Here is a 7,500-nt window from a genome sequence, read left to right as displayed (position 1 = left end):
CATCTCGGTCGCTCACTATACTTGTCGGAACTCCCCACAATTTAACAACGTGCTTAAAGAACAATTGAGCTGTTGTTTCCGCTGAACACTGCTTGGTGGCGGGGATGAAGGTGGCGTACTTTGAAAAACGATCAATGATGACTAAAATGGCTTCAAAGTCGCCTACCTTAGGGAGATGGGTGATGAAGTCCATAGAGACGCTCTCCCAAGGTCTTGTTGGAACCGGTAGAGGGTCAAGAAGTCCAGCAACCTTCACTTTCTCTACCTTATCTTGTTGGCAAATGAGACACGTCTTAGTGTACTGCATGACATCATCTCTCATATTCGGCCAAAAGTAACCCTTCTTCAACAGGGCGTACGTCCGCTGCCATCCGGGATGGCCAGCCCATAGAGTGTCGTGACACTCGTACAACAATTTCTTCCTTAAGCCCCCTGCTCTTGGAACATATAGTCGGTTGCCCTTTGTGACTAACAAGTCTTCCTCGACCCAAAACTGTCGTGTCTTGCCCGCCTTCGCTAGATTCATGACATTCTGAGCGGCATGATCCTTCTGTAGGAACTCTCTCAGGGTGTCTCTGACCGACCCACCAATCTCGCTCCCCTGGAGGTGAGCTAACAGGCATATGGCTGCATGTTCTTGTTTTCGACTTAGGGCATCCGCAGCCTGGTTGCTCGACCCCTTCTTGTGTTCAAATTCGAAGTCGAACTCGGCCAGAAATTCCTGCCATCTTGCTTGTTTCGAAGTCAACTTTGGCTGGGTAAAGAAGTGGCAAGTTGCACTGTTGTCCGTCTTCACTACAAACGACGACCCTAGTAGGTATTGTCTCCATGCCCTCAAACAATGTACTACTGCGAGCATTTCTTTTTCGGACACAGTATACCTCCTTTCTGCTGCATTCAATTTTCGACTTTCGTATGCGATCGGGTGCCCATTCTGTAGGAGCACACCCCCCAACGCATAATCAGACGCATCTGTCTCGACTTCAAATGGTTTGGTCACATCCGCAATCCCTAGAAGTGGCCCCTCCATCAAAGCTTGCTTTAGGCCGTCGAAGGCGGTTTGACACTCGGGATCCCAATTCCAGTGAACGTCTTTTTTCAGTAGCTCAGTCAGCGGGCTTGCTCGTTTCGAGAATCCCTCGACAAATCGACGATAGTAATTTGCCAACCCGAGGAAGGAGCGTAACTCTGAGACTGACTTCGGCATTGCCCAGTCGCGTATCGCAGCAATCTTCCCTTCTTCCATTCCAATTCGGCCACACTCTATCACATGGCCCAAGAAGTTTATCCGCTCTTGTGCAAAAGAGCATTTTTCTCTTTTGACGTACAGTTGATTCTCCTTCAATTTCTGAAAAACCTTTTGTAGATGGTCCCTATGTTCCTCCATGGTCGTACTATAGACCACTATATCATCCAGGTAGACTACTACGAATTTATCGAGATATTCGTGGAAGACTTGGTTCATCAACGTGCAGAAGGTGGCAGGGGCATTGGTGAGACCAAATGGCATTACGAGGAATTCGAACGCACCATATCGGGTGACACAGGTTGTCTTCGGTTCATCTCCCTCTGCAATTCTCACTTGGTAGTATCCCGACCGCAAGTCTAACTTTGAAAAATACTTTGCCCCATGTAAGCGGTCGAACAAGTCAGTAATTATGGGAAGTGGATACTTGTTACGGACTGTGAGCTTATTTAGGGCGCGATAATCAATGCACAGTCGCAAACTCCCATCTTTCTTCCTTTGGAAAAGAACTGGGGCCCCATACGGAGCTTTTGCAGGCCTGATAAACCCTGCATTCAGTAGTTCATCTAACTGTTTCCGAAGTTCAGCTAACTCCGGAGGCGCCATACGATAAGCATTCTTCGCAGGCGGTTTTGCTCCAGGCACTAACTCGATCTCATGATCAATCATTCTCCGAGGTGGCAAAGACTTGGGCAAACTATCGGGCATCACATCACGGTATTTCTCTAGCACGCGCATGATCTCCTTAGGGACTGTCTCCCCTGAGTTCTCTGATGATTTGAGTGGGATGGCCATAAATGTTGGTTCGTCTCGAGAGAGACCCTTCTTTAACTGCATGGCCGAGATCATTTTCAATCCATCTGGTTGACGTAGGTCAGTCTGTACAACCGAGGGTGTAGGTCCAGTGATCACCAAGCATTTGGCCAAAGGCATTGGGATTACCTGGTGTTCAAGTAGGAACTCCATTCCCAGTACCACATCAAAGTCGTCCATTTTTACCACTACAAAGTCTACGAGACCACTCCATCCTCCTAATCTTATCATCGTTCGTTTCACTAGTCCGATGATAGGTAGGGCAGCAGAATTCACGGCTTTCATTCTTCCAGCATCTTTCTCCCAGCGGAGATTTAGACGTTTAGCTTCTACTTCTGTAATGAAATTGTGGGTGGCACCGGAGTCAACCATAGTGCTTTTGGTTGGCTTTTGATTGATCCAGGTGTCAACGTACATTAAGCCCCTTTCCACTGGCGTGTTCGTCTCCCCCACCTTTTTCTGGAGAGATGACAGAAATTTCAAAGCCCCCATTCGAGGGTTATCAACTTCTTCTGTCTGGTTGACTTCTCCCTCGGTCTGACTTTGTTGATTGTCTGAATCTGAGGTTAGAGATGCCTGGAATGCATTGAAAGCAGTTTTGTTCGGGCATTCCCTGGCCATGTGTGGTCCCTTACATATGAAGCAACTAAGAGGACGATTGGACAGATTCTGGTTACTTGATCCTCGCCAAGAGTTTCCAGTATTCGATTGATGGGATCTACGATCTCCACTAAAGCGTCTGTCCCCTCCTGTAGTTTTAGGAGAACTTGGGCGGTTGTTCCTACTTCCTCCAGATGAGGAACTTGGATGACGTCTTGTATCTTGAGAGTCGTTAGACAGGTCAAACAGCCGTTCGGCTGCAGCGTACGCGGACGTGAGGTCTTGAACTCTTTGTTCATATAGCTTTGTCTTCGCCCACGGCTTCAACCCTTCGACAAAACAGAAAACTTTGTCTTTCTCGGACATATCGCGTATATCCAACATCAGTCCCGCGAACTGCTTCACATACTCCCGAATACTACCGGTGTGTTTCAGCTCGCGTAACTTCCGTCGAGCCAAGATCTCGACATTTTCAGGGAAGAATTGTGAGCGAAGCTCTCTCTTCAAAGCGTCCCAAGTATCTATTGTGCAACGTCCCTCCTGGATGTCAACAAATCGGGACCTCCACCATAACTTGGCATCCTCAGACAGATGCATCGTCGCCAACGTGACTTTGGCTTCCTCTGTAACCGTGTTTGTGGCCCTGAAGTACTGTTCCAGGTCAAAGATATAGTTTTCCAGGGCCTTCGCGTCTCTTGCCCCACAGAAGGGCTTTGGTTCCGGTATCTTCACTCTACTAACCGGAATGGCTCCCCCAGCGGGAGCTTGATTTGCCATTGCTCGCATTGTGAGGCTCAATCTCGCATTCACATCTGCGATTTCATTTCTGACGACATCGAGGGTAGCTCGGAAGTCTTCTGACATGCCGTTTATCATCTCTAACAGTGTCTTTTGAGAGCTATCCAGCTCTTGAACACGCTCTTCAATATGGGCAACAGAGCCCGTCGAACTGTCTCCACGCTCGTAGTTGACAGTTCTTCCGATGTTTACAGTTGTTTCTAGGGCGTCGACCCTTGTCATCAACTCTTGTATCGGAAACCCTTCGACACGGCCAGCTACCGCATCGATCGTATTAGTTTTCTCGGAAATTTCTTCGAGACGAGACTCCAAGTAGCGGATGGAGTCGGGAACTTCGACTAGGTAGAGCATCTGTTCTTCGAGCTCTACTAGTCGATCTTTTTGGGCCTTGCCCGATGGATTCGACGACGACATGTTTCGGTCTTATCGTCAATTAGCCAATTTGGCTCTGATACCACTTGTCACAATCGTAACTTCTCGACACGATTGTGCGGCACTTGCTTAGCTCAATCAGCAAGTCAGCCGTTCGAAAATCGGAATCCGCGGTCAAACTCGCGGTATGACGTAGCCTCCCTTCCCGTTCTTGGAAAAATGTTTTTATAAAACGGGAGAGAGAAAGTAAATAGTTGAAAACGTCATAAAGAAAGCATTGAAGACTGTCAATTGCAAGGAAAATAACTCAACATGCAAAGAGTGCGACAAGGCTTGGGCGGGGGTCGGACTTAGTCATGTACCCCCTATAGTACATATTGAGAATTTTGGCCTTGGCAGGCTTGCATATGAAAAAGCCGAAATGTCACACTATGACTCGGCGACACCTAAACGAAAGAATTAACCTAAACTACTTTCAAGACATAAAGATAAAGTGATTTGGGGGTATTCGGGCATACGACCATCGGTAAATAATACCATGGACAATTATGCCCTTGACACCGCGCGCGCCATGCGTCTGCGGGCGTGTGTGGGGCGCGCGTCGCAAGCCCAGGCGACGCAGTGGGGCGTGCGCGTAGGGTGCCGCACACGCCATGCTTGTGCGAGCGTTGGGATCCGTCTAAGGGGCGTGCGTTCTTGGCTTGTAAGTGGCAGATGAGCCTTGTTGCCATGATCCACCGAGATTCAGCTCGACCCTACCCACACAAAACTCATATATTTATTCCAATTGCCATGGAGGTAATAGCTTATGTAAAAGGACGAAAAACATAAGTGTTAGCGAGGGGTTGGCCTTGGACTAGAAAACAAGTTGAAGCAATTCATCTTTGAATGCCCAAGTATAAGATAGGGTGCTCGTGTGCAAGTCAAGGCCCACGGCCGAGGCCTTGGAGTACAAAGCACGGCCATGGGCGCGCGCGCCGTGCGTCAGCGGGCGTCTGTGGGTCGCCCGCTGCATGCCCGTGCGTCTGCGGGGGGCGTGCGCGCAGGGTGCCGCGCGCGCTATGCGTCTGCGGGCGTGTGTGGGGCGCGCGCCGCAAGCCCATGCGACTGCAGTGGGACGTGCGCGGCAGCGTGGGGATCCATCTAAGGGGCGTGCGTGCTTGGCTTGTAAGTGGCAGATGATCCTTGTTGCCATGATCCACCGAGATTCAGCTCGACACTACCCACACACAACTCATTTATTTCTTCCAATTGCCATGGAGGTTATATCTTATGTAAAAGGACGAAAAACATAAGTGTTAGTGAGGGTTTGGCCTTTGACTAGAAAACAAGTTGACGCAAATCATGTTTGAATGCCCAAGTATAAGATAGGAAGCTCGTGTGCAAGTCAAGGCCCAAGGCCGAGGCCTTGGAGTACAAAGCACGGCCATGGGCGCGCGCGCCGTGCGTCAGTGGGCGTCTGTGGGTCGCCCGCTGCATGCCCGTGCGTCTGCGGGGGGCGTGCGCGCAGGTTGCCGCGCGCGCCATGCGTCTGCGGGCGTGTGTGGGGCGCGCGCCGCAAGCCCATGCGACTGCAGTGGGACGTGCGCGGCAGCGTGGGGATCCATCTAAGGGGCGTGCGTGCTTGGCTTGTAAGTGGCAGATGATCCTTGTTGCCATGATCCACCGAGATTCAGCTCGACACTACCCACACACAACTCATTTATTTCTTCCAATTGCCATGGAGGTTATATCTTATGTAAAAGGACGAAAAACATAAGTGTTAGTGAGGGTTTGGCCTTTGACTAGAAAACAAGTTGACGCAAATCATCTTTGAATGCCCAAGTATAAGATAGGAAGCTCGTGTGCAAGTCAAGGCCCAAGGCCGAGGCCTTGGAGTACAAAGCACGGCCATAGGCGCGCGCGCCGTGCGTCAGTGGGCGTCTGTGGGTCGCCCGCTGCATGCCCGTGCGTCTGCTGGGGGCGTGCGCGCAGGGTGCCGCGCGCGCCATGCGTCTGCGGGCGTGTGTGGGGCGCGCGCCGCAAGCCCATGCGACTGCAGTGGGGCGTGCGCGTAGGGTGCCGCGCACGCGATGCTTGTGCGAGCGTGGGGATCCGTCTAAGGGGCGTGCGTGCTTGGCTTGTAAGTGGCAGATGAGCCTTGTTGCCAAGATCCACCGAGATTCATCTCGACCCTACCCACACACAACTCATTTATTTCTTCCAATTGCCATGGAGGTTATATCTTATGTAAAAGGACGAAAAACATAAGTGTTAGTGAGGGGTTGGCTTTGGACTAGAAAAAAAGTTGAAGCAAATCATCTTTGAATGCCCAAGAATAAGATAGTATGCTCGTGTGCAAGTCAAGGACCAAGGCCGAGGCCTTCGAGTACAAAGCACGGCCATGGGCGCGCGCGCCGTGCGTTAGTGGGTTTGTGTGAGTCGCGCGCTGCATGCCCGTGCGTCTGCGGGGGGCGTGCGCGCAGGGGGCCGCGCGCGCCATGCGTCTACGGGCGTGTGTGGGGCGTGCGCCGCAAGCCCAGGCGACTGCAGTGGGGCGTGTGTGGGGCGCGCGCCGCATGCCCATGGCCGAGGCTTGCACACGAACGCCTAGGGTGCCCACCATGCGCCATGCCCTTCAGGCGTGTGTTGGGCGTGCGCGCAGAGTGCTAAGCGCGGCATGCGTCTGCGGGTGTGTGTCCGCGCGCCGCATGCCCAGGCGTCTACGTGGGACGGGCGCGCAAGCCGCGCGCAGCATGCGTCTGCGTTGGGCGTGACCACCCACGTCTAGAATTCATGGAAAAAACTCTATGGAGGTTGTTGGAACAAACCCGTGCCCCCACCGTGCATGCCCACATGCCCACCGAGCATGCAGCATGCGCGCCCCCATGCGCACGAATGCGGCACGGCCATGGGCGCGCGCGCCGCATGGCCCTGCGTCTGCGTGGGGCGTGCGCGCAGGGTGCCGCGCGCGCAGGGTGCCGCAATGCCCACTCAACACACAAATGTGATGTCAAACCTATGTTCTAGTGCTTGGATTGTTATGAAATTTTTTCTGGGAGCTAAACAATGTAAACAAAGGATGTCCTCCAAAAATTAGAATTTTTGGAAACGTTTTACTATTTTTAAATTATTTTTCATTTTTTAACAATAAAAATTCATAAAATATTATTGGTTGGTTCAAAAATTATGAAACTTGTTTTCCACACTCATTTAAATGTCTAAAACATAATACAATCAAGTCCCGGTCATAATAATAACACAATCAAGATTTATGGCATGGTGTGACATTTCGGCTTTTTCATATGCAAGCCTGCCAGACCCAAAAAAGCCAGAATGTACTATATAGGGGGGCGACCTGCCTGCATGGGCGGGGCGCGGGGGTACCCCTATGCCGCGGCGCCGACCCTTCAAGCACATTGCGCCCATCATGGGCACATATGCTTGGGGGGTCGGCGCCGGCGGAGTGCCACCTCCGGCCGCCGGCGGCGAGTGAGAGTGGGTGTCGAGTTGATGCTCGGATGGGCTTGCGCGGACAATGCTTGCACCTCGGTGTGGGCGTGCACTCCAAGCGGGCTTGTTCGTGAGGAGACGAGATAACTTGCGATTGCTTGGTGGGCGAAGGGTTCGGCCGGAGTGCCACATCCGACCGTCGGGCAAGGAGTGAGAGCGGGATGGGCGTGCTTGGACAA

Source organism: Cucumis melo, chromosome 4, assembly GCF_025177605.1.
Source record: "Cucumis melo cultivar AY chromosome 4, USDA_Cmelo_AY_1.0, whole genome shotgun sequence".
NCBI classification, from domain to species: Eukaryota; Viridiplantae; Streptophyta; class Magnoliopsida; order Cucurbitales; family Cucurbitaceae; genus Cucumis; species Cucumis melo.
The sequence above is the reverse complement of the archived record's forward strand: the minus strand, read 5'-3'. Positions refer to the sequence as shown.